General features: G+C 42.9%; 1 long non-coding RNA gene across 1 annotated transcript in view; it reads right to left on the reverse strand.

Annotated features, from left to right (window-relative positions):
- Positions 1–15,468, reverse strand: part of LOC115082072 — a 28,711-nt gene extending 13,243 nt beyond the window's left edge. Inside the window, exon 1 of the long non-coding RNA XR_003854067.1 lies at positions 15,343–15,468. This is a non-coding gene — a long non-coding RNA (uncharacterized LOC115082072). The remainder of the gene's footprint in view (positions 1–15,342) is intronic.
- Between the last annotated feature and the right edge of the window lie 8,929 nt (positions 15,469–24,397).

Raw genomic sequence — 24,397 nt, forward strand, 5'->3', positions numbered from 1 at the left:
TATTACTGACCAGTGGCACCAAATGCCCTTGAACCATTAACTGTTAAACATTATGTGATTCAGGATATCCTGGATATGAGTCACCTTCTGAATCAGTTATTTGAAATACTGCCTCTGTTACCTCAGAAGCAGTCATCATGGAGGGTGTGGTTCTGGTGCTGGGTGCAGCACTTCTGGGTGCAGCATCAAAGGCTAAATATGAGATGAGGCCAATAATTAAAAGAATCATAAAGGAATGAATTTTGAAGAAAATGACCAAGAGGGCATGAAACCATTAATGATAGATAACTGGGTAGGTAAGGCCTGTGTAAAGCATAGATTGGCTAGTGCAAGATCAAGAGTCAGATAGTATAATAGGGGAAGGGGATTTGGAAAGCAGCAAGAAGCCAGATGGAGCAGTGGAGCAAGCACCCTAAGGTATGAGGGCTGACTTAGAGCAGTGGTGGAAGCAGCAGTATTGGTGTTTAGTACATTAGAACATAAGAACATGCCATGCTGGGTCAGACCAAGGGTCCATCAAGCCCAGAATCCTGTTTCCAACAGTGGCCAATCCAGGCCATATGAACCTGGCAAGTACACAAAAACTAAGTCTATTCCATGTTACCCTTGCTAGTAATAGCGGTGGTTATTATCTAAGTCAACTTAATTAATAGCAGGTAATGGACTTCTCCTCCAAGACCTTATCCAATCCTTTTTTAAACAGCTATACTAACTGCACTAACCACATCTTCTGGGAACAAATTCCAGAGTTTAATTGTACGTTGAGTGAAAAAGAACTTTCTCCGATTAGTTTTAAATGTGCCACATGCTAACTTCATTGAGTTCCCCCTAGTCTTTCTATTATCAGAAAGAGTAAAACAATGATTCACATCTACCCGTTCTAGACCTCTCATGATTTTAAACACCTCTATCATATCCCCCTCAGCCGTCTCTTCTCCAAGCTGAAAAGTCCTAACCTCTTTAGTCTTTTCTCATAGGGGAGCCCTTCTCTGTACCTTCTCCATCGCAATTATATCTTTTCTGAGATGCGGCGACCAGAATTGTACACAGTATTCAAGGTGTAGTCTTACCATGGCGAGATACAGAGGCATTTTGACATTTTCCATTTTATTCACCATTCCCTTTCTAATAATTCCCTTTCTAATAATAGGAACAAAGCACTGAAACAAGAAGAGTAGCCAAGAAACTCACATGGTATACTTTGAGGGCTAAGGCAGGAAGAGAAATAATGGCAATAAAAGACAAATGCAGCCGGGAGGGACAAAGTAGTACCTAGAGTGGTATGATGGGCCTGAGGATCAGTGCATAAAGAAAACAAAGCTACAGATGGACAGGACAAGATTAAGAGTAGGCCATTATCATAGGGAAAGGGATTTGGAAAGAACCAAAAATCCAACCAGAGCAGTCGAAGAAAGACCCTTAGGTATGAAGACTTGTTGGAGTGGCCACAGCAGCAATGAGACTGGTGATTATTAAAAGTTGAAAGAATAGGAGAAGAGCAAATCATAAATAAATGTAGTCAAAAACCCCCAAGGTGTACCTTGAGGGCTGAGGTGAGAAGAGGAAGAATGGCATTGTTTCGCCGGAAGTGGATCCTTGGGCTGAGGTCGGGTTGATGCTACCCATAGGAGGGATCCTATGGCTCCCCACCGTTGGCAGGCAGAGATGGCTGATGGATGGAGGCTGGCTGGTGCTTCACCAATACCAGCCCTCGTTCCCCGCGGGTTCAGCCTTTGGGTGCCAGGACTGGCTGGACCAAGGTGGCCTCCATCTGTGGTCATTGATGGATGGATCGATGTCAGCCCAGAGGCAGCAACAGGTGGGTATCAGTCCATACTGGACGAGGAGGAGTCCCAGAGACTCGGGTGCCAATAGGAACACAGTCAGACCGGAGGCGCCCGAGCAAGAGCAGGCCGAAGCCTGAATAAGCCACATCCAGGACAAGGACTGAAGAGGCGTCATTGAGAAAGCTGGATTCAGGGCTGGCATCAATCTGGAAGTGGTGGCAAGCAAGGCTGAGGTCTGGATGATGAGAGAAGCAAGTGGATGGTCAGACGAAGCAGAAATCCAGGGCTGGAGAGAGGCAACGGAGTAGTCATGCAATGCAGAGGTCCGGGCCTGGAGAGAGGCAATGGAGTAGTCAGGAAATGCAGAGGTCTGGGGCTGGAGAGAGGCAACGGAATAGTCGGGCAATGCAGAGGTCAAAGCAGGTCAGCAGTCCAAAGGGAAGACGAAGGAACAGGAACACAGGAACGAGGAAACAGGAACGAGGATACTCAGGATCAGGAACCAGGAACAGTACAAGCAACAAGCACTTGACAAACGAGGGGACCTGTTGCAAAGGCAATCTGAGGTAGCGGGGCCCGGCTTTATATACCAGAGCTCCGCTGACGTCATCAACCTGGGCCTGCGGCTAGGTTCCTGCCGCGGGTCCTACTTAAGGTCTGGTTGTGCGCACAGCATTGATCGGAATGGCGTCTCTCTGCGGGACACACAGAGAGGCCTGACGCGGAGGGCTGGGAGCAGTAGCAGAGCTGGAGGCACCAGGGGCAGCCCGAGGATGAAGCTGGCAGCCCACTGCCGCAAGAGTCAAGGGACCAGGCACTGTATTACTTTGAAAGAGGTAAGGGAGCCGAGCCTCGGGTCTACTGCGGCCGGCGAGCATAACAGCCCTCCCTTGGAGCTCTGGGTTTGCCCGGATGGGCATGATGAAACTGGAGGAGGAATTTCTTATGCAGGATGTTACAGGCTGGCTCCCATGAATTTTCTTCAGGGCCATAACCCTCCCAGGAGAGGAGGTTGACGTCAAGGACTTTGTGGACCTGATAAGTGGTGTCAGTCTCTGCGACCAGCGGAGAATTTGCTGGAGCCTTTTGTGAAGCCAAGGATAGGACCACAGGTTTTAAGAGTGATACGTGGAATGTATTGTGGATTCCCAATGAAGGCAGCAGCCGGAGTTGGTAAATCACTGGTCCGACACAACGAATAATTGGAAAAGGTCCAATATACCTTGGTGCAAACCTCTGAGAAGGTAACTTGAGTCAAATATAATGGGTGCTTAACCAGACTTTCATGCCAGGAAGGAACTCAGGAGCCGAGCGTCGATGGCTGTCAGCAGATCTCTTGGCCTGGGAAGCAGCCTGGCGTAAGCAAAGATTCGTCTGATTCCAAAGTGCCTTGAGGGAATCGACATTGGCTTGCGCAGCAGGAGAAGGCACTGACAATGGTATGGATAGTGGTGGTCAAGGGTGTTTCCCATAGACGATGAACAAGGGTGGCAATGTGGGAGAACTCTGCCCAAGGAAGAAGCTCCGACCAATTGTCCTGATGGTCATTTACATATGTGCAGAGGAAGGCCTTCAAGGAGCGATTTGTATGCTCGGCTTGCCCGTTGGCTTGAGGATGATAAGCTGTTGTTAAACTGATGTTAATGCCAAACCTTTTACAAAGAGAGCACCAGTTTCTGGCGATGAATTGTGGGCCTCTGTCAGAAACAGTGTCCTTGGGTAATCCGTGTAGTCGGAAGATGTGTCGAAAGAACAGGCATTCCATTTTGGTTGCAGATGGTAGGCCCGATAGTGGGACGAAATTGGCCATTTTGGAAAATCTGTCAATTGTATCCCATATGACTGTGTGGCCTTTAGATGGTGGCAAATCCACGATGAAACCCGTGGAAAGATGTGTCCCACAGTTCTTCGGGAGCTGGAAGAGGCTGGATTAAAACGCCAAGGTTACACAACCGAGGGTTTCTGGTGAGCGCAGGTACTGCAGGAATCGACATACACTTTAGCGTCAGAGACCATGGTGGGCCACCAGAAGAACCACTGGAGCAGCGCTAAGGTGCGCATTCGCCCTGGGTGACCAGCAAACTTAAGAGTCATGTGCCCACCGGAGGACTCTTTCATGGAGACGACAGGGCACCACAGTTTTCCACGTAGGAACAGGATGAGTAGCTGAAAGACAAATGCAGGCTGGGTCAATGATATGACCGGGTTCTTCAGGTTTGTCTTCGGGTTCAAATGAACATGATTAAGCGTCCGCCCTGAGATTTTTTTCTGATAGGCGGTAGCGAAGCTCGAAGTTAAATCTGGAAAAGAACAGAGCCCATCGGGCTTGACAGGCATTGGGACATTGGGCTTGGCTCAAGTGTTCCAGATTTGTATGATCTGTGAAAACTGGAAATTTATGTTGAGAGCCCTCTAGTCAGGCACACCATTCTTCCAAAGCCAGCAATGCTATAATTTTGTTCGGCAGCAGAGAATTTGCACAAGTAGAAGGAACCCAGAACCACGGATCCAGAAGTGGTCTGTTGGCTCAGGGCCACCCCTTCTCCAATCGCGGAGGCATCCACCTCCACCATGAAGGGGTGATTGGTGTCTGGATATGGAGACAGGATCCTGCTAGGAAAGCCTCTTTGAGGCGATGAAAGGAGGAGACAGCCTCCGGGGTCCAGTTTCGGGTATCTTGACCCTTACAGGTTAAAGCTGTGAGAGGAGCCGCCAACGTAGAGCAGTGTGGTATAAAGTGACGGTAGTAATTCGTAAATCCTAGAAAACATTGAAGTGCCTTCAGGCCCATGGTTTGGGGCTAGTTTTGGAATCCTTTGTTTCTCAGGATCCATCGAAAGCCCTTGTTGGGAAATTAAATACCCAAGAAAAGGCAAGCTGGATTTTTCAAACAGGCACCTATCCAATTTTGCGAACAGATGGTTCTCCTGAACACATTGAAATACAGTACGAACATCGGTACAGTGCGTAGCCAGGGCTTTGGAGAAGACAAGAATGTCATCCAGGTATGCCACAGCTTTGATGTATAAGAGGTCTCTGAAGATTTCATTAATCATTGGCTGGAAAACTGCGGGTTCATTACAAAGGCCAAAAGGCATCACTAAATATTCATAATGCCCATCCCTGGTGTTGAAAGCAGTCTTCCAGATGTCATCAGGGCAAATACGCATGAAGTTATAGGCTCCACGTAAGTCTAACTTGGTGAAGATAGAAGCTCCATGTAGTCAATCAAACAATTCGGATATCAAGGGCAGAGGGTACTTGTCCTTGAGGGTGATCGCATTCAGACCCTGGCAATCGATACACTGTCTTAAGGATCAGACCTTTTTTGTGACGAAAAAGAACCCTGAGCCAGCAGGGGAGGTAGAGGGGCAAATGAACCCCTTTGCAAAATTATCCCAGATGTATTCCATCATGGCAAGAAACCCGTGAGGGAGTTGGTGAGGGAGTCAGTTGGACGATTAGATGACCGAGGGGTTAAAGGGGATCTTAGGAAAGATAAGGCCATTGCAGAAAGACTAAATGAATTCTTTGCTTCCGTGTTTACTAATGAGGATGTTGGGGAGATACCAGTTCCAGAGATGGTTTTCAAGGGCGATGAGTCAGACAAACTAAACCAAATCTCTGTGAACAGGGAAGATGTAGTAGGCTAGATTAAAGAGTAGCAAATCACCTGGACAGGATGGTATGCATCCTAGGGTACTAAAGGAACTAAAAAATGAAATTTCTGATCTATTAGTTAAAATTTGTAACCTATCATTAAAATCATCCATTGAACCTGAAGACTGGAGGGTGGCCAATGTAACCCCAATACTTAAAAAGGGCTCCAGGGGTGATCTGGGAAACTATAGACCAGTGAGCCTGACTTCAGTGCCAGGAAAAATAGTGGAAACTATTCTAAAGATCAAAATCATAGAGCACATAGAAAGACATGGTTTAATGGAACACAGTCAACATTGATTTACCCAAGGGAAGTCTTGCCTAATAAAATGCTTCATTTTTTTGAAGGGGTTAATAAACATGTGGATAAAGGTGAACAGGTAGATGTAGTGTATTTGGATTTTCAGAAGGCGTTTGACAAAGTCCCTCATGAGAGGCTTCTAAGAAAACTAAAAAGTCATGGGATAGGAGGCAATGTCCTTTCGTGGATTACAAACTGGTTAAAAGACAGGAAACAGAGAGTAGGATTAAATGGTCAATTTTTTCAGTGGAAGGGTGTGGGCAGTGGAGTACCTCAGGGATCTGTATTGGGACCCTCACTTTTCAATATATTTATAAATGATCTGGAAAGGAATTCGACGAGTGAGGTTATCAAATTTGCGGATGATACAAAATTATTCAGAGTAGTTAAATCACAAGTGGATTGTGATACATTAAGGAGGACCTTGCAAGACTGGAAGATTGGCATCCAAATGGCAGATGAAATTTAATATGAACAAATGCAAGGTGTTGCACATAGGGAAAAATAACCCTTGCTATAGTTACACGATGTTAGGTTCCATATTAGGTGCTACTACCTAAGAAAGAGATCTAGGCGTCATAGTGGATAACATCTTGAAATCGTCGGTTCAGTGTGCTGTGGCAGTCAAAAAAGCAAACAGAATGTTGAGAATTATTAGAAAGGGAATGTTGAATAAAACGGAAAATGTCATAATGCCTCTCTATCGCTCCATGGTGAGACTGCACCTTGAATACTGTGTACAATTCTGCTCGCCGCATCTCAGAAAAGATAGAATTGCGATGGAGAAGGTGCAGAGAAGGGCGACCAAAATGATAAAGGGAATGGAACAGCTCCCCTATGAGGAAAGAATAAAGAGGTTAGGGCTTTTCAGCTTGGAGAAAAGAAAGCTGAGGGGGGATATGATAGAGGTGTTTAAAATCATGAGAGGTCTAGAACAGGTAGATGTGAATCGGTTTTTTACTCTTTCGGATAATAGAAAGACTAAGGGGCATGCCATGAAGTTAGAATGTGGCACATTTAAAACTAATAGGAGAAAGTTCTTTTTCACTTAACGCACAATTAAACTCTGGAATTTGTTGAAAGAAGATGTGGTTAGTGCAGTTAGTATAGCTGTGTTTAAAAAAGGACTGGATAAGTTCTTGGAGGAGAAGTCCATTACCTGCTATTAATTAAGCTGACTTAGATAATAACCACCGCTATTACTAGCAATGGTAACATGGAATAGACTTAGTTTTTGGGTACTTGCCAGGTTCTTATGGCCTGGATTGGCCACTGTTGGAAACAGGATGCTGGGCTTGATGGACCCTTGGTCTGACCCAGTATGGCATGTTCTTATGTTCTTATAATCACCAATATTCTTGCTGCAACTATAAGCAATTAAAGGTTTTTCATAAAAGATTGAATATGATTGCAATATAGGCCAATAGTGGTCAATAAAAGAGGCTACTGCTGCAGATTTTGTAGAATATTTCAGCACACAAACTATAGGACTTGCTTCATCATTAGTCACACTATCCAATAGTAACCATTGTCTTTTTGCATGTTTAGCCCATTTGAAGGCTCATTTAATGAGCTTGCATGGATAACCCTGTGTCAATAATCTTCTAAACAAATATTCGGCCTGAAGCATAAATTCATTTTTAGTGGAGCACAACCACTGTAAATGCAAAAATTGACCCACTAGCTGATTAATTTTCAAACAATATGGATGAAAACTATTAAAGTGAAGTAATGTGTTTGAGTAAGGCATGCTGCAGCTGGAAGTATCAGGCCACAGTGGTCATTGTTACAGCAAGACAAGTTTATGCAGTATACATCGGGCCTTAATTGATATGGTGGAGCATGTTGTTCTGCATTTGCCAAACATTTGCCAAATGCCACCACTGAGACATTATTCTACTGACTTCCCCTGCCTGCTTCACCTCTACAACTGTTCAGGGCAAAGCAAGCAGGTGAAGTCAGAGCAGTCTTGCCTCAGTGGTGGCATTTCCCAAATGTCACTAAGGATGCAAGTCACTCCAATTTGAAATCAACAAAAAGGTATGGGGTTTGTTGCTGAATGTTTGGGGGTCTGCATATTCATATAAACAAACGTTAATACCAGAGTATTCACTGGTTATATTCAAAGCTTTGATGCCATGGCAGTGACAATTATTTAGCTGTTTGCAGGGTATTATACAATTCTTTCCCAAATGTCACCACTGAGGCATGATTCCACCTACTTCCCCTGCCTACTTTGCCACAATTACCACCACTGGGCATGACTCCACTGAGATCCTCTGCCTCTATTGCTGCTTCAGCTCAACAACTGTTTGGGGTGAAGCAGGCAAGGGAAGATAGTGGAGTCATGCCTCAGTGATTTTTGGGATAAAGAAAGCCAAGGAGCTCTGTGAAGTCATGCCTCTGAGGTGGCATTTGGGGAAAAGAAAGCAGAGGAATTCTGTGGAGTCATGCTTCAGTGGTGGCATTTGGAGAAAATAAAGGCAGAGGAGCTCTGTGGAGTCATGTCTCAGCTGTGGGGTTTGGGGCTCAGCAGGCAGTGGAGTCTTGATCTGGCTGTGGTGCTTGAGGGTAAGTAGGCAGAGGGACTCAGTGGAGTGATGATCGAGCCTTGGTGCTTGGAGGCAAGCAGTTATAGAAAAGTAGAGTTGTGCTTCAGTGACAGTGCTTGGAATATGGCAAGCACTCTGTGGTTGTGTTGGAGTATGGAACTGGAAGGCTACTACTGGATGTGCTGCCAGAGCCCTGTAATTTCAGAACCTAGTGTTGATGTTGGGGATGTGTAAGGAGAAATCAGGAGGAGTAAAGCCGGAGTGTTGTTGTTGGGGATGTGTAAGGCGGAAGCAGGCTGAGTCAGGTCCCACTGTTTTTGTTGGGAACATGTAAGGAGGGAGCAAGAGTGAAGCCCAGTGTTGTTGTTGGGGGCGTGTAAGGAGGAAGCAGGTTGAGTCAGGTCTCTCTGTTGGGGATGTATAAGGAGGAAGCAGGAGGAAGCAGGAGGAGTGAAGCTCCAATGATATTGTTGGGGACGTATAAGGCGAAAGCAGGCTAAGTCAGCTTCTACTGTTGTTGATGGGGACATGTAAGGAGGAAGAAGGAGGAGTGAAGCCCCAGTGTTGTTGCTATGGTCATATAAGGAGGAAGTAGGCTGAGTTAAGTCCCACTGTTGTTGATGGGGGAAGTATAAAGAGGAAGCAGGCGGAGTAAAGCCCCAATGTTGCTGTTGGGGGTCATGTAAAGGGGAAGCAGGCTGAGCCAGTTCCCACTGTTGCTGTTAGGAAAATGTAAGGAGGGAGCAGGGGGAGTGAAGCCCCACTGATGTTGTTGGGGGTGTGTAAGGAAGAAGCAGGAGGAGTGAAACCCCAGTGTTGTTGTTGTTGTTGGGGCCATGTAAGGAGGAAGCATGCTGAGTCAGGTCCCACTGTTGTTGTTGGGAATGTGTAAGGAGGAAGCAGGGGGAGTGAAGCCCCAGTGTTGTTGTTGGGGACATGTAAGGAGGAAGCAGGAGTAGTGAAGCCCCAGTATTGTTCTTGGGGATTTGCAAGGAGGAAGCAGGTGGAATGAAGCCCCAGTGTTTTTGTTGGGGTCATGTAAAGGGGAAGCAGGCTGAGTCAGTTCCCACTGTTGTTGTTAGGGACATGTAAGGATAAATCAGGGAGAGTGAAGCCCCACTGATGTTTTGGTGACATGTAAGGAGGAAGCAGGAGGAGTGAAGCCCCAGTATTACTGTTGGAGACTTGTAAGGAGAAAGCAGGCTGAGTCAGGTTCTACTGTTGTTGATGGGGACATGTAAGGAGGAAGAAGGATGAGTGAAGCCCCAGTGTTGCTGCTATGGTCATTTAAGGAGGAAGTAGGCTGAGTTAAATCCCACTGTTGTTGTTGGGAATGTGTAAGGAGGAAGCCCATAGTGTTGTTCTCGGGGACATGTAAGGAGGAAGCAGGAAGAATGAAGTCCCAGTAATGTTGATGGGGAAATGCAAGGAGGAAGCATGAGTAGTGAAGCCCCAGTGTTTTGGGGGTTGTGTAAGAGGGAAGTAGGCTGAGTCAGTTCCCACTGTTATTGTTAGGGACATGAAAAGAGGAAGCAGGGGAAGTTCAGACCCACTGATATTGTTGGGGGTGTATAAGGAAGAAGCAGGAGGAGTGAAACCCTGGTGTTGTTGTTGTTGGGGCCATGTAAGGAGGAAGCATGCTGAGTCAGGTCCCACTGTTGTTGCTGGGAATGTGTAAGGAGGAAGCAAGAGGAGTGAAACCCCAGTATTGCTGGGGATGTGTAAGGAGGAAGCCGAAGTATTGTTGTTGGGGACATGCAAGGAGGAAACATGAGGAGTGAAGCCTCAGTATTGTTGATGGGGTCATATAAAGGGGAAGCCGGCTGAGTCAGTTCCCACTGTTGTTGTTAGGGACATGTAAGGAGAAAGCAGGGGGAGTGAAACCCCACTGATGTTGCTGGGGATGTGTAAGGAGGAAGCAAGCAGAGACAGATCCCATTGTTGCTGGGGGTGTATAAGGAAGAAGCAGGAGGAGTGAAACGCCAGTGCTGTTGTTGGGGTCATGTAAGGAGGAAGCAAGCTGATTCAGGTCCCACTGTTGTTGTTGGGGATGTCTAAAGAGGAATTAGGAGGAATTAAGACCCAGTGTTGTTGGGGGTGGGTAAGGAGTCAGCAGAGTATGACAAGCCCCAATTGTCTTAAAGGTGACAATCCAGGAGGTAGCTGGTTGAGACAGGCCCCAGTTATTTTGATGGGGACATATCAGGAGGAAGTAAGCTGTGTCAGACCCCTGTATGGTTGAAGAGGACAAGTCAGGAGGCAGTTGAATCCTATTGTGGACAGAATTAGTATCATGGAAAATAACTATATGCTAATGGAAAGTTCTAATGCTTCTTTTCAAAAAGAATTTACAGAACTTAAACAAAACACTCAAGCTTTAAAATTTACTCAGGACTCTTTAATAAAGAAAAAACAACTGCTTCAGTATAAAGCTGAAAATTTGGAAAACGCTATTCGTGAGCGGAATCTCCGCTTTATAAATTTTCCTAAACTTCCCCATGTCTCGGCAAAAGACATGTTTAAAGATATCTAATGGAATATCTTAAGGTGCTTGAAGCAGCACTTCCTCCTCAATCCAAGTTGTGTTATTTACCTTCATTTACTGTTTATTTACCTTCATTTACTTCATTTTCTGTTCACAATACTCTACTGTTCCCAACTACCATGTTAACTCCATTTAATTGTATGCTAATTGCATATTTTATATGCTAATTGCATATTTTGTAAACCGCTATGATGGCTCTACCGAATAACGGTATATAAAACTCTACAAATAAATAAATAAATTTAAAAGGAAGGAGAATCAAGTGGGTCGTACAAGCTGTGGATTGTTTAACTCCTAATATAGATTTGACATCGCTATTAGAGATTTCAGACTCTGCCTTTGCACAAGCAGCCACTATGTGGCTACATTTGCCTTTGAATTTGACAAAAATTAGGTTTTGAGACTTTATTTTAAAAATCATCTTGAGCCTTTTCTTCAGGGTGAGGTGAGGGTGTTTCCTGACGTCTCGCGGAATACACAGAAGAAGCGACACCAGTTCCTCTTGATGAGACCAAGGGTTCTGAAGATCAGCACTACATTTCTTTTGAAATTTCCATGCAAATGTCTGATTAGATACAAGGGGTTGTCTTATGTTTTCTTTGTCCCTTCACAATTATCTTTTTTCCTTGCTGATAAACCTGCGTTAGAGCCTAGGAGTTCAGATTTAGCTCAGCCCGGTACTCCTTTGGAAGGATGAGTACCCTGTTCAATGGATATATTCCCTGCTGAATTACAACTGCTCTCTAGCATTTTTCCTTGATATTTCCCTTTCAGGGTTTTTGTTTCCTTTTATATTTTTGTTATTGGATCCCCTATAGTGGATTTATGGGTGTAGGAATGTATTTTGTATTTTTCTTTTTGATTATTTACTGTGAGATATATATTTTTTCCTTCCCTCCACCCTTTTCTACTTCAAGATTGTATTTCTTGATTTCAAACAAAATTGCATAAATAAAATAGTTTTTAAAAAATTATGAAAGCCTGCCATAATTAATACTAAATTACCATCCTCTGGCTCTGAGGTCCTCCTGTCCGGAGGTTTCCACATATATGCCCTGTTAAAGATGCGAACTCCTGTTGATCCCACTAGCACAGCCCTGATGTGAAACACAGGCATGTTGTGGCTTCCTGGATAATGAGTGCATATTGTATTACAAGTGATTTCCCTGTTTGCCTTAAATAAATAAACATATTGACATGAACTGAACAGTTATATATTATTTTTGCCACACATTCCCTTTGTCTGAATGAATATTCTGCAACATTTAGAGGACCTGTTCCAAGAATTAAGTACTTTGACCACTGACTCAAAGAAAAATGGAATTCATAAAATATGGTCCAGTAATCCAACAACAGTCCATGGACCTCTCTGGCTGTTGTCATTAAAAAGAAGGTGGGCAGCATTTCTGTCTGTTGTGACTATCATAAGGTAAACCAAGTCACAGTTAAAGATGTCTATCCTTTGCCATGCACTGATGAGTTGTTGGATACATTGAGCAAGGCTGCTCACTTTTCTTCATTGGATTTAACTTTAGGATATTTCCAGGTAGCCATAGATCCAGCAGACCAGCCAAAACCACTGTCACCATGCCATTTGGCCTAACAAATGCCCCAGTGATGTTTCAGCACTTGACGGAGTTGGTGCTGAGTGACTACATCATTGAGATTCTCCTACTATACCTGGATGACATCTTGGTGTTTTCTAAAGACTTCATCTCACATGTCAAAAGGTTAGACCTGGTGTTCCAGAAACTGACAGACAGTGGGTTGAAGCTAAAACCATCAAAGTGCAAACTAATACCTCCTAAATTGAGCTACTTAGGACTCATTGTATCCAAGGATGGGATATCTGTGGACTCTGAAAAAACAGATGCATTAAAAATATGGCTAGTTCCAAATACAAGAGGTGTGCCAGTTTGTACCTCCATTTGCTCAGCTGGCTACTCCCTTATATAAACTGATGGAGAAAACCAGAAAAGTCTTTAAAGATGTACCTTTTGTTGGACTTCTGAATGCCAGAATGCTTTTGAGACCTTGATTCAGAAATTGACAGATGCACCTATACTAGCTTACCCCATCTTTGAACTGCCTTTCATCCTGATAATGGATGTGAGTTTTAAAGGATTGGGCTTAGTCCTCAGCCAGATACAGGATGGCCAGGAGAGGGTAAGCACCTATACCAGCAGAGGTCTCAGAAATTCCAAAAGGAATGACCAGAACTACAGTGCATTTAAGTTACAACTGTTAACGCTCAAGTTTATCATGCATATAGATCACAACCCCTCTATGGTACCTAGAAACTGCCAATGTCCAGGTGATTGAACAAAGATGGCTAGCCCAGCTCTAGCCTCTCAGAATTAACCTTTGAGGTTTGTTACAAGCCATGGAAGACTAATGTAGTGGTAGATGCACTGCTCTGGATTTCAGTAGAGGAAACGAGAAGACTTGGAAAAAAAGCTTTCTGATGACTGAACCTACACAGAATAGAGAAATCCTTTAGATAAAGAAAGAATCTGAGAAACCTCACCTGCAGCTAGTGAAACATCAGTTAACTCCTGATTATTTCAGTTCAACTCTGAAAGCATTGCAAGCTGAAAATCCCAACTTCACATTGATGCTAGAGGCTATGAACTGTAAATAGCTTCCTGATAAAAGTAATTGGTCAGAAAGTCAGAAAATGTTAAGGCAACAGAGAGATCATTTGATCTCCTGTGGTATCATCAGACACAACATCCAAGAGATAGTTTCATCATTTACCGGTTTGTAGTACCAGAAAAACTGCAGCAAGAGATGTTTGAAGCCAAACACAACCATGCTGGATATTTTAAAGAGGAAAACACTCTAAAGAATTTAAGGCAAGATTATTACTGACCTAACATGAGTAGGGACATACACTATTGGATACGTCAGTACAGATGTGTATCCTTGCTAAAGACCTCTACCCAGTAAAGAGGACTGAATTGAAATACTTCAAAGCAAGATACCCCTTGGAGGTGGTGGCTATGGGCTTTACAGTATTAGAGCCTAGTATAAATGTATTGAAAATGACCTGGTATTAAAAAACATGTTCACCAGATATACTATAGACATACTGACCAGAAACCAAACAGCTACAACCACAGCAAAAACAATTATATAGAAATGGATTGTGCATTATGAATGTCTAATTAGGCTCCATCTTGACCAAGGTCACAACTCTGAGTCTCAACTTATCAGAGAACTGTGTCATTTATATGAGATGAGTAAAAGCAGGACAACCATATATCATCCTCAAGGCAATCATCAATGTAGCATTTTAACCATATCATGCATGAGATATTAAAGACTGACCACTGAGAAAAAGAAAAGATGGGTGGAATATTTGCCAGAACTGATGCTAGCCTATAGTTCCACCGGATACTCATCTTTCTATTTGATGTTCAGAAAAGACCTCAAGTTACCATATGATTTACATATGGTAACTTGAGCAGAAGAGTCAGAAAGGTATGAAACTCTAGATGAGTGAGTACGATTACACCATAAGTGGTTACGGTTTGTCAAATGGCAACTCAGCAGTCCCAGAAGTGATTTGACATCCCGAAGTCACAATATGACCAGAGATCAAGGAGTATGCTAGTCTATGTGGGAGATATGATGCTCCTGAGGGTCCGGGATCATAGAGGGAGGCATAAAATTCAAATACTTGGGAGACTGAGCCCTATACAGCAATAGAGGTGTTACTTCCTGAGGGTACTCATACCGAATTTGGACTAAAAATGGTTCAGTCGAAACCATTCATAGTCCAAATTTCATAGAATTGAAATCCGAATCTGTCCATTCCATACTGAGGAAATAGTAGAGCTTGAGACACACCAGGAGTCTATCCAAGTAATAAGTGATTCCAAACCCAAAATGGAAATCCCGGAAGTAGAGGGGGACACTTAAACTGTTTGGTTTCTTCTGCAGGAACCTGATAGAGTTCCAGAACACATAGAATTTGAAGTGCCTTTAACCTTAGGGGAAGAAGAAGTGGATGAACTTGTTGAAGTTGATGAAATAAATGTGTCATTACTATCTATATTGAACAAAATTAAACTGATCTATTGTAAAGATTTTCCAAACATATAAGTGGTTTGAAGAGGCTGCTACCTTGTTCTCTTTTTCAATAACAAAATGCTTTGAGAAGTTTCTTGAAAGAGATGTTTTGATAAGCAGGGCTAGCCAGAGCTGCATGCTGTTCTTTTGTTTGGGTTTCCTCTCTCCCCCAGTTTATTGAGGTAGGAGAGAAGGGCTACTCCTACATGTGGTCATGGGAAGTCAAAAGGAGCAGCCTGTTAAGTTTCATGTTAGAAGCCCAGCAACGATGACATTATAATCTGTCCTCTTAAAGGGGCCAGGTTATATCAGTACTGTAGAGGCAGGAACAAAAGTAAAATAAAAGAAATCAAAGTAAAACAAAACTAAGATATATTTAAATAAAGGCAAGGGGAAAAAAGTCAAGCAGTAAAGGGAACTTACCAAGCTTCTGCAGCAGTGACAAGCTTCCACAACCCTTCAGTGACAGTATGCACAGCCTCCTCCCTGGGACTGCAGCAAAGGATGCTGGGATAGCCTCTTCTGTTTGGCTGTATGAGAGAGGGTCCTGGAGAGAAAAATGAATCCTGGTAAGCAAGTCCATGTAGCCCCTGGGAAAAATAATTTAAAAATAAATGTTTGGACCAGATTGAGTGTTGGGCTGGCCAGTATTTGCCCCCATCATTTGTGCAAGGCTGGTTTGATATGTTTATGTGGCTATGGAAAGCCTCTGTGCTGGGACTCCAGTCCAAGCAGGAATCCAGTCTAGGTTTTCCTGCAGGCACCCTGTATGTGTATTGTACAGATCAAAAGCACTGGAGCTAGCCTTGTGGCTTTTGTCAGTAATTTGCCTAGTATAAGAGCACTAAAAAGTAAGGTGACTAGCCCCTGGAACCATGTTTTGGGACAATGCAGCTATTTTAAAATATACCAAAAACTACATAGAAGTAGTCAGCAGGAAGGTTGAGAGTGGTAGTTCCAGAGAAAGTAAAGATTTTTAAAAGCGGAACTATTTTATATTGACATCAGTGGAGCAAGGCCTTGCTCTGGAAAAAAGAGATTTTCCATGTGGAGAATTGAGCAGAAGACAGGAGACTTTTGAAGGATACAGAAGTGCTGATCATCAGTTCTGTCATGCCCCAAAAACATTTGTAGTAGTGCCAGCCTACACCCAAGGGAACAGACCCAGAAACCAGTAATACTGCTGTTACTGAATTACTGTGTTCCTGGGAGTTTTAAAAGAGAGAAAGAAAAGGAAAAATATTTTGATTGCAGACTTTTATGTTTGTACGTCTTACACCTGTTCAAAAAATATTAATGAACATCTGAGTCTGACATTATTGTCTAATTCTCCATATATCGGTATATAATATATACTCTTGAGGGTCAACCCTTACGTGGACACTTTCAGTGTGGGAGATGTTCATTTTGTTCTACTATGTTACAAACAATCAATTCATCAATCCATTGGACCAACGTAAATATGATTTACATCATTTTTCCACTTGTTCTTTGGAATTTGTAGCTTATGTTATTTTTTGTCCTTGGCCCATGCCTATAAGTGGGAAAATCGATGAGAGCACTTAAAATAAGATTATCCGAACTTAAACGTTGTTTGAAGAATAAAAGGATGGAAGCACCCATAATATCACATTGCATAGAATTTCAACACAAATTTTCTGATTTGAGATGTTGCGTCATCTATCGGGTTGAACGTGTTATAAGGAATGGTGACCAAGACAGAATATTGCTCCAGCAAGAACAACGTTGGATTTTCAGTTTACATAGTATTGAACCTCAGGGCATGAACATGGGTACTGAATGGACTTTTTGTAATTTTCCAGACTAGTATGCTTTCTGAAGAGATTGACGTTTTAAGGAAATCAGGAATAAGAAGAAAATAAGTATTAGTCTTCCATATGTGGAAGAAACTGGAATAATTCTATTTTGATTGACTGTGCTGGTTATGTATGTTCGATTATTCAAATTTAAATCTTTATAAAATGCTTTTGGAGTAATATGTATCAATACTAACAAAATGAAAAATTTTAAGAATAGAAACATTTACAATGAAAGTAAAAATCTATAATAATCAATAATTCACTTTTTTTGTATAAAATTTTAAATTGCATTGAGCTAATTGAGGCATTTTTTCAAACCTGCATGGTTTGCTATGAAAATATAGGGCTAGATTTAAAAAAAATATGTGCACGCATCCATGTGCGCGCTACGTGGTGCGTGCAAGGGGGGGGGGGGTGTCAAATATAGCAAAATTGTGCGGCGACGAGATCGGAGCCTTCCCCAGGTCCTTCCCAGTCTGCTCCAATTAAGGAGTGGACTGGGAGGGAAGTTTCCTACCCCCTACCCTAACCTCCCTTCCCCTTTGTCTCTCATCCCCACCCTCTAAAACCCTTTTTTTCTAACCTTTTATTTTGCAAGTTACTTCAGGGACCAACCTGAAGTGACTTGCGCATGCTGGCAGCTGGCCGGCACGCGAGGCTCTGGGACAGCAAGGACTGGCGCTGTCCTGGGCGACCTCGCTCCACCCCTGGACTGCCCCCTTTTGGTGCCCCGGCCCTTACTCGCGTCCCGGGGTTTACGCGCGTGGCCGGGCCCATTTGAAAATAGGCCCAGCGCGCATAAGGCCCAGCCACGCGCATAAACCTAGGGACTTACGCACACCAGGGTTTTAAAATTTGGCCGTTAGAGTGCATCTGCTGGCGTTTTCTGTACAAGTTGGCAATAGCAGTTTCGCCGCTGTATTGAATCGTTGAGTACTAGAATGTTTGTACGTATGCATCGACGGAGGAAGCATCTTACTTTCATGTTTAATAGTTTTTCCATGATAAATGAAACTAATTATGTGCTCTTATCGTCCAGATTTTGCCTTGAGACAGCCGCTAGGTGAAATGCTGGCCAACGTCGGCATTTTGGCATTCATGTCTTGCAGATTAAGGGGCACAGCTAACAGGAGATATGTCTCAGTTTTTATTTTTATCGATATGACATAGAAGTTCAACATAAAAATAATAAAGATTTTAAAAAGTAAAAATATTGTGATGGAATAAATAATGGATGGTTTGGAAATTTTTTAGACCTATGATTGAATTACCCGACTTTATGCTTATAAGTTCTGGTTGAACAATGTATATTGGGTTCTGAGGTCTTTTCCTCCTTTAAGTAGTATTCTCCTAATGGATCATAATCATTTATACAAGTATTTGTGAAAGATATTTATATTGTGTTGATTGTGAAGTTGTCTGCTTTCAAATATCTGGAGTGGCTGGAATTATTTTGCCTATCAGAGTCATATTAAGACTTTGGAAAATGCAAACAGCACCTTCAGAAACTGACAGGTAGAAATGGCCATAATTGTCTCTTATGAGCAGGACAGGTTATCTACAGAATTAATGATGATATTCACAGCTTTGAAGAGATTAGGTCCCCCTTTGAAAAATAGGATATAAGTAGTCATAAACAATTCGCAGTCTCACCGCTCCCCCCACCCCCCCTCTTCTTTTCTATTTTTGGTTTCTCACTCCAAAGCTTTCTATTCAGGTAAACAATATTGAGATCAGTTATTGTGATTGGTGAGATAATGGAAGATTTGGACAAGTCACTTTTACCCTCCCTTGCTTCAGGTACAAAATTAGATTGGAAACTCTGTGGGGATAGGGAAATACCTATAGTACCTGAATGTAATCTGCTTTGATGTACACTTTGAAGCGCCGAAAAGCAAAATACAAAAATGTAAACAAAAACATAAATAAATAAATAAATACTAAATTTCTATTCTGTTATACTCTCAGAAATTTAATACAATTAAATAGAAGCAATGTAAAAAAAATCTACTTTAGTTACAAATATTATCACCAATTAAGACAATATATATGGAGCTGGCAATCCAATTTCCATTTACTAAATGACATTTCAGAAATGTATTATAGATGTTCAGTACTGTGGCAAGGTTTTGTCCTCACCCTGATGATCCTCAAACACAGGTTTGACTTTCTCTGCCAGACGCACTCTGCAGGACTCTGTTTCCTTCTTGCTGTGGAATTGGCCTTATTTCAGACCTGTATCCAGGCTCTCAATTGGGACATAACTCGGGGTAATTAAGTCTCTGGCTTAAATACATTCAAAGCTTAGGCTCCAAAACTGAATCCTATCTCATCCCTCCTGAAAACTCCTTGAAGACACAAGGTTTTCATAGTAAGGCTCACATCCTTGGACTCCTCTTGAAGCTCAAATCCTCCTTGGCTCCTATTTACACTGGTTCCCGATAAAATCCAGGATAGAATACAAAATACTATCCATTTTACACAAAACAATATATGAAAATCAAACAAATTGGCTAAGTGCATACATAAAACTATACTCACCAAAGAGAAACCTACACTCAGCCAACAAAGAACTTTTAAAATCCCCACCTGCTCGATCCAAACAACTGTCAGCAACTCAAAAGAGAGCCATAACCCTAGGTAGTCCCAAACTCTGGAAAGAACTCCCAATCGAACTTAGAACACAGCTAAACTCAAAAACATTCAAAAAAGAACTTAAAACTTTGCTTTTCACCAAAGCATACCTTAATAACCTTTAATCTGCAGACAAATATATACCTGACTGCAATTAAGATGTATAGTTGGACTTCCGTTTCATGTTTAGAAAATCATCATCAGACTGTTACGTAAAGAAGCGATCTAGATAAACAACAACAGGAACCTTTTTGGAAATTTTGTTAAATATCATTCGATATCTAAACTACCTACAATGTGTTAAAAAACCAAATGTTATTACTTAAATTTATCTACATTATGCTTTTTAAGAATAACATCCTAAAGATCCATTAGCAAACTTGTTACATCAAATCTTTGTAAACCGTTGTGATGGCAAAGCCGAACAATGCTATATAAAACTCGACAAACAAACAAATAAATAAATAAATACATATTTAAAACAAGCATGCTCATTTAGACCAAGGATCTTCATTCCTTTCTTGATTTCTGAATATATTCAGCAGGGATTCTTAGAAGAAACACATTTAGGGGTAGATCTTAAAAAAATACGCGATCGCGTACTTTTGTTCGCACACCAGGCGCGTAGCCGCACGTATCTTATAAAATCCGGGGTCGGCGCGCACAAGGGGGTGCACATTTGTGCAACCTGCGTGCGCCGAGCCCAGTGTGCACTGCCTGTTCCCTCCGAGGCCGCTCCGATTTCGGAGCGGCCTCGGAGGGAACTTTCCTTTGCCCTCCCCCCACCTTCCCCTCCCTTCCCCTACCTAACCCACCCCCCCGGCCCTATCTAAACCCTCCCCCACCTTTGTCGGCAAAGTTACGCCTGCTTTCAGCAGGCGTAACTTTGCGCGCGCCGGCCGGCAGCCCCGCTCCGTGTTCCAGTCCCGGGGGCTGGTACGGAGGCCTCGACCACGCCCCCCGGGCCCGCCCCCGAAACACCATGGCACGCCCCCTCCCCGCCCCTTTTCCAAAGCCCCGGGACTTACGCGCGTCCCGGGGCTTTACACGCGCCGGCGCATAAGGGCCCTGCGCGCGTAAATCCGGAAGGATTTACGCGCGCAGGCCTTTTGAAATCCGCCCCTTAGTCTTTACCAAGTCTCTGATTTCTGTATAAAGTCCAGGAAGCTTTCAGAGTTCAGCTTAACCCTCTGACAGTCTGAAAGCCCTGCTCTGTAATTAGCTATCAAAATTCAGCCTCAAGTATTTGGTCCTGGCTGCCATTTCAGTGTTCAAAGTCCCAAGCAATGTCACTTACAGTTTGTGGAGCTCTTGTTCCCTTGCTGTTCACCTCTAAGTTCCTTTAGCTCAGCTACTAACCCAGACGTTTGTACTCCTTCATGTAAAGCTTTAGCACAATTTACAATCTCCATTCTGATTTGGGAGTTTGCAGCTTCTCTCCTTGGCTGCTGTCAGTTCCCTGCTTCTCCTCCTCTGAGTCAGCACACCCATTCTTCAATTACACTAGTCCTTGCATTCCCTCACTTAGGACTCCTCCCTCCGAGTCCTCTGTCAGTCATTATTAGTGAGCTCTGCCCATATGTCCCCTGAGATCTCTTTACTTCCTTCCTGGAGGAATATATACTCCATTACACACTTATAGGGCATGAAGTTTTAGGGTTTTAGAAATTGTTTCTGAAAGAAATCCATATCTTTGAATATTAGGCAAGTTCAGGAAAATCACCTTAGTGTCATCCCTAAACCAAAATGCTGGAACTACACAATTTCTATTAAAAAAAAATAATTGGTGAAATTCCCAGCATTCATCCTGCAATCTCTGTACTTTTTTATTCTTAGAATGATATGGTCACCTGTTAAAATGCATAAATCAGGCCTAAAGGACTGTTAACAGATGCTATTTTTATTATACAGAGTAGGAGATCATATGCTTTTGTAATTGCCCATTAATTAATTCCTTCTGGAGTGAACCTTGGCACATAATTAAAAACCTTAGACACAGATGTGAAACTTTTATTTAGCTTATCTTTAAATTAAACATTATGCCTAACAGCACATAAGCATGCATCACAAGTTTAATTGATCTACTTCCAATGGCTTGATTCTTAAAAGTAAAAGATCATAAATTTAAGAATGTACATTTATTATGTCAATATAGATTTAGAGGGCAATCTCAAAAGCCATTTTTGTAGCTAAAACAGTGTTTTACCGATGGATATAAATGACCTCTTTGAAAATTGCTCACACTGCGGCCGATGCAACAATTCTACACAGAACACATGCGCACAGGAGAGGTGGCTGTCAAGCGAGTTGGGAAAATGAACGCTCAATCTACAAGCGTCCATTTTCTCCAGCTACCGGCATATGCACGCACAAGATACATGGCCTGTACCATGTATCTTGTGTGTGTATTGGACATCCAGACCTTTTATTTTCAAAAATTTGTTTTTAACTAAATACCACTTTATTTGGTTCCTCCTACTTAGTATCACAATAATACTATTAGGAGGAATCACAGAAAGTAGGATTTTTGTTTTTTTACAGTGCGCCCTAGAGAGTGGCATACCTTTATTCAAACCCCGGGCTGGCATAAAATTTGTACATTGCAAGGGCACATTGGCTGCATGAAAAATATATTGGATCGTGGGGATTAGCTAATTGTCTCATATACATTAATTTACATGTGATAAGCGCTATTAGCTACGTAGTGATTTGGATGTGCATTTTGGACCTGCTAATCCCTGTATTGGATCGGGGGTTATGGACATGCATTAAGCCATGCACGGTATTGCATTCCCCTACTGTATACAGGTGGAAGTGTGTATGCTGTTGTGCAGTAGGGATATGCATTCATTTAAAACAAAAATAAAAAATGCAATGAATAATCTATTTGTTTCATTCGGTGGGGCCCTGAACTGAATTGGTGACCCCCAAAAGAAAGGAACCTTATTTGCTTGTTTCATTTTAAACTAATGCATTGGGCCTAGATATAGGCCCAAAGCCGGGGCCTCACCTAGGGCATAGGCCCAGGCCCAAAGTAGGAGTAGCGGCCTATGCCTGAGTGCAATGCTGGTGCCTTGGCCTAGGTCCAAATCCTTGGCCTCGCCTAAGGCTTATGCCGAAGTCTAAAGCAGGGGCAATGGTCTAGGCCCAAGCAGAGGCTCAGGCTGATGCCAGGGCCTCGGCCAAGACCCATGAAATAAAAAAAAAAAAATCTTATCTGATCCATCAGGTATACGATGAAGGTCGGGTTCCAAATCCAGGGCCAAGACCCAGGCCCAATGCCACAACCTGACCTGGAGGCTGGGTCCCAATGCCTGGGCCTCACCCTAGGCAGGAGCCTGAACCCAGGCCCGATGCTGTGACTCAACCCGGAGGTCAGTTCTTGGTGCCGGGGCCTCAGCCTGGACCCAGGCTTAAAGCCATAATCTGAAACATACATAAAAATAGCACCATCTACTGGGATGAATGCATTGGAGTTAATTAACTCCAGCATGACCTCAGTGGATACCATCATTTGGTGTTGAAGAGCCAAAGAAAGAAAAGGATCTGAAGAGGAGTTCCCAGGTTTGGGCTTTGATGCCTGGGCCTGACCCTGGGCCAAGGCCTAGGCATCGGGACTCAGCCTCCTGGCCAAGGCTCCAACATCGGAACCTGGCCTCCAAGTTGGGTCACAGCATTGGGCCTAGAATCCATCTCTGGGATAGGCAGAGGTCCTGACATTGGGACCTGGCCTCTAGGTCTGGTAGTGGCTTTGGGCCTAGGTCAAGGTCCCTGCATCGGGACCCAGCATCTGGGCTGGGCCATGGCATCGGGTCTGAGTCAAGGCTCTGGCCAGGTTGAAGCCTTGGCCTTGAGTAGGCCTAGGCTGCTGAGATCTACTGTGACCTCAGCCTATGCAAGAGGTTTCAGACTAGTCCTTGCCAGTGGATCCCCACTAGACCGGGTAAGTGGGGACTGGGGAGGACCCTGGCTCCGGCCTTTTTCTGGGAGGGTGGAGGGGAGACTTCAATTTAATTCTTGGGATGTTTTTGGGGGGGTTATTGCTTGATTCATTATTTTCACACAAATGAAATGAATCAAGCAATCCATGAACCAAAATTAATGGGAAAAAAACCCTCTTGAAAACAAAACGAATAACAAAAACACATTTTTTTTTCCCCTGCACATCCCTATTGTTCAGCACTCACATTTTTGCCCATATTGAAGTAGAGGTGTTCCCAGAATGGTGTTGTTGGGAGAGAAGAATGTGCACTTAGTTTAAAATTTTCAAAACTATGCACCTGTTTGACCCCCCCCCCCCTATGGAATTCCACAAGAATAGATACCAAGGAAGGGGGCAATACCCTAGGAGAAAACAACTATACAGATCCTCAGTGACAATAATGGGAAAGAGACTGTATAAGTGCAGATTCACTTATCTGGTGGGGAGGGAGACAAGATCTCCAATACAAACCTAATGCCATGCTTGGGGGGTGCTCCTCAGATTTCTTTCAGCTGCTCCGAACACTCCCCTCCACCAACCTATTTATTTATTATTTATTTATTTAAAAACATTCTTGTATACCGCCTATACAATTATAGTGGATTTAAGTGGTTTACAGAGAGTACATACATAAAAATATAAACATAAATAACAATACAGCATAAAATGGACAAAATAAAATTCAAAATTGGAATAAATTAAGATAAAAAGGTTGAGGTTAGGGGAAGGAAGAATTATAGTTAAGAACCTTCAAGTTTGCCATATGCCATAGAGCAGAAGTGCATCTTAAGTGCCTTTGTAAAATCTTTGTAATTTAGGATAAGGCGAATATGGTCTGGGAGAGAGTTCCATAATATCGGACCAGCAATTTGCTATGCAGAGTAAATAAAATCACTCATCACAAGATTCAAAATAATGTTTTACTTACAATGGAAAAACACTTGCAAAAAAGCAGGATTAACACAGTAAATTATATACAAAAAATAAAACTTACAATTTACTACATTGACAATACAGTACAAACAATGACATGGTATTGTAT

Source organism: Rhinatrema bivittatum, chromosome 1, assembly GCF_901001135.1.
Source record: "Rhinatrema bivittatum chromosome 1, aRhiBiv1.1, whole genome shotgun sequence".
NCBI classification, from domain to species: Eukaryota; Metazoa; Chordata; class Amphibia; order Gymnophiona; family Rhinatrematidae; genus Rhinatrema; species Rhinatrema bivittatum.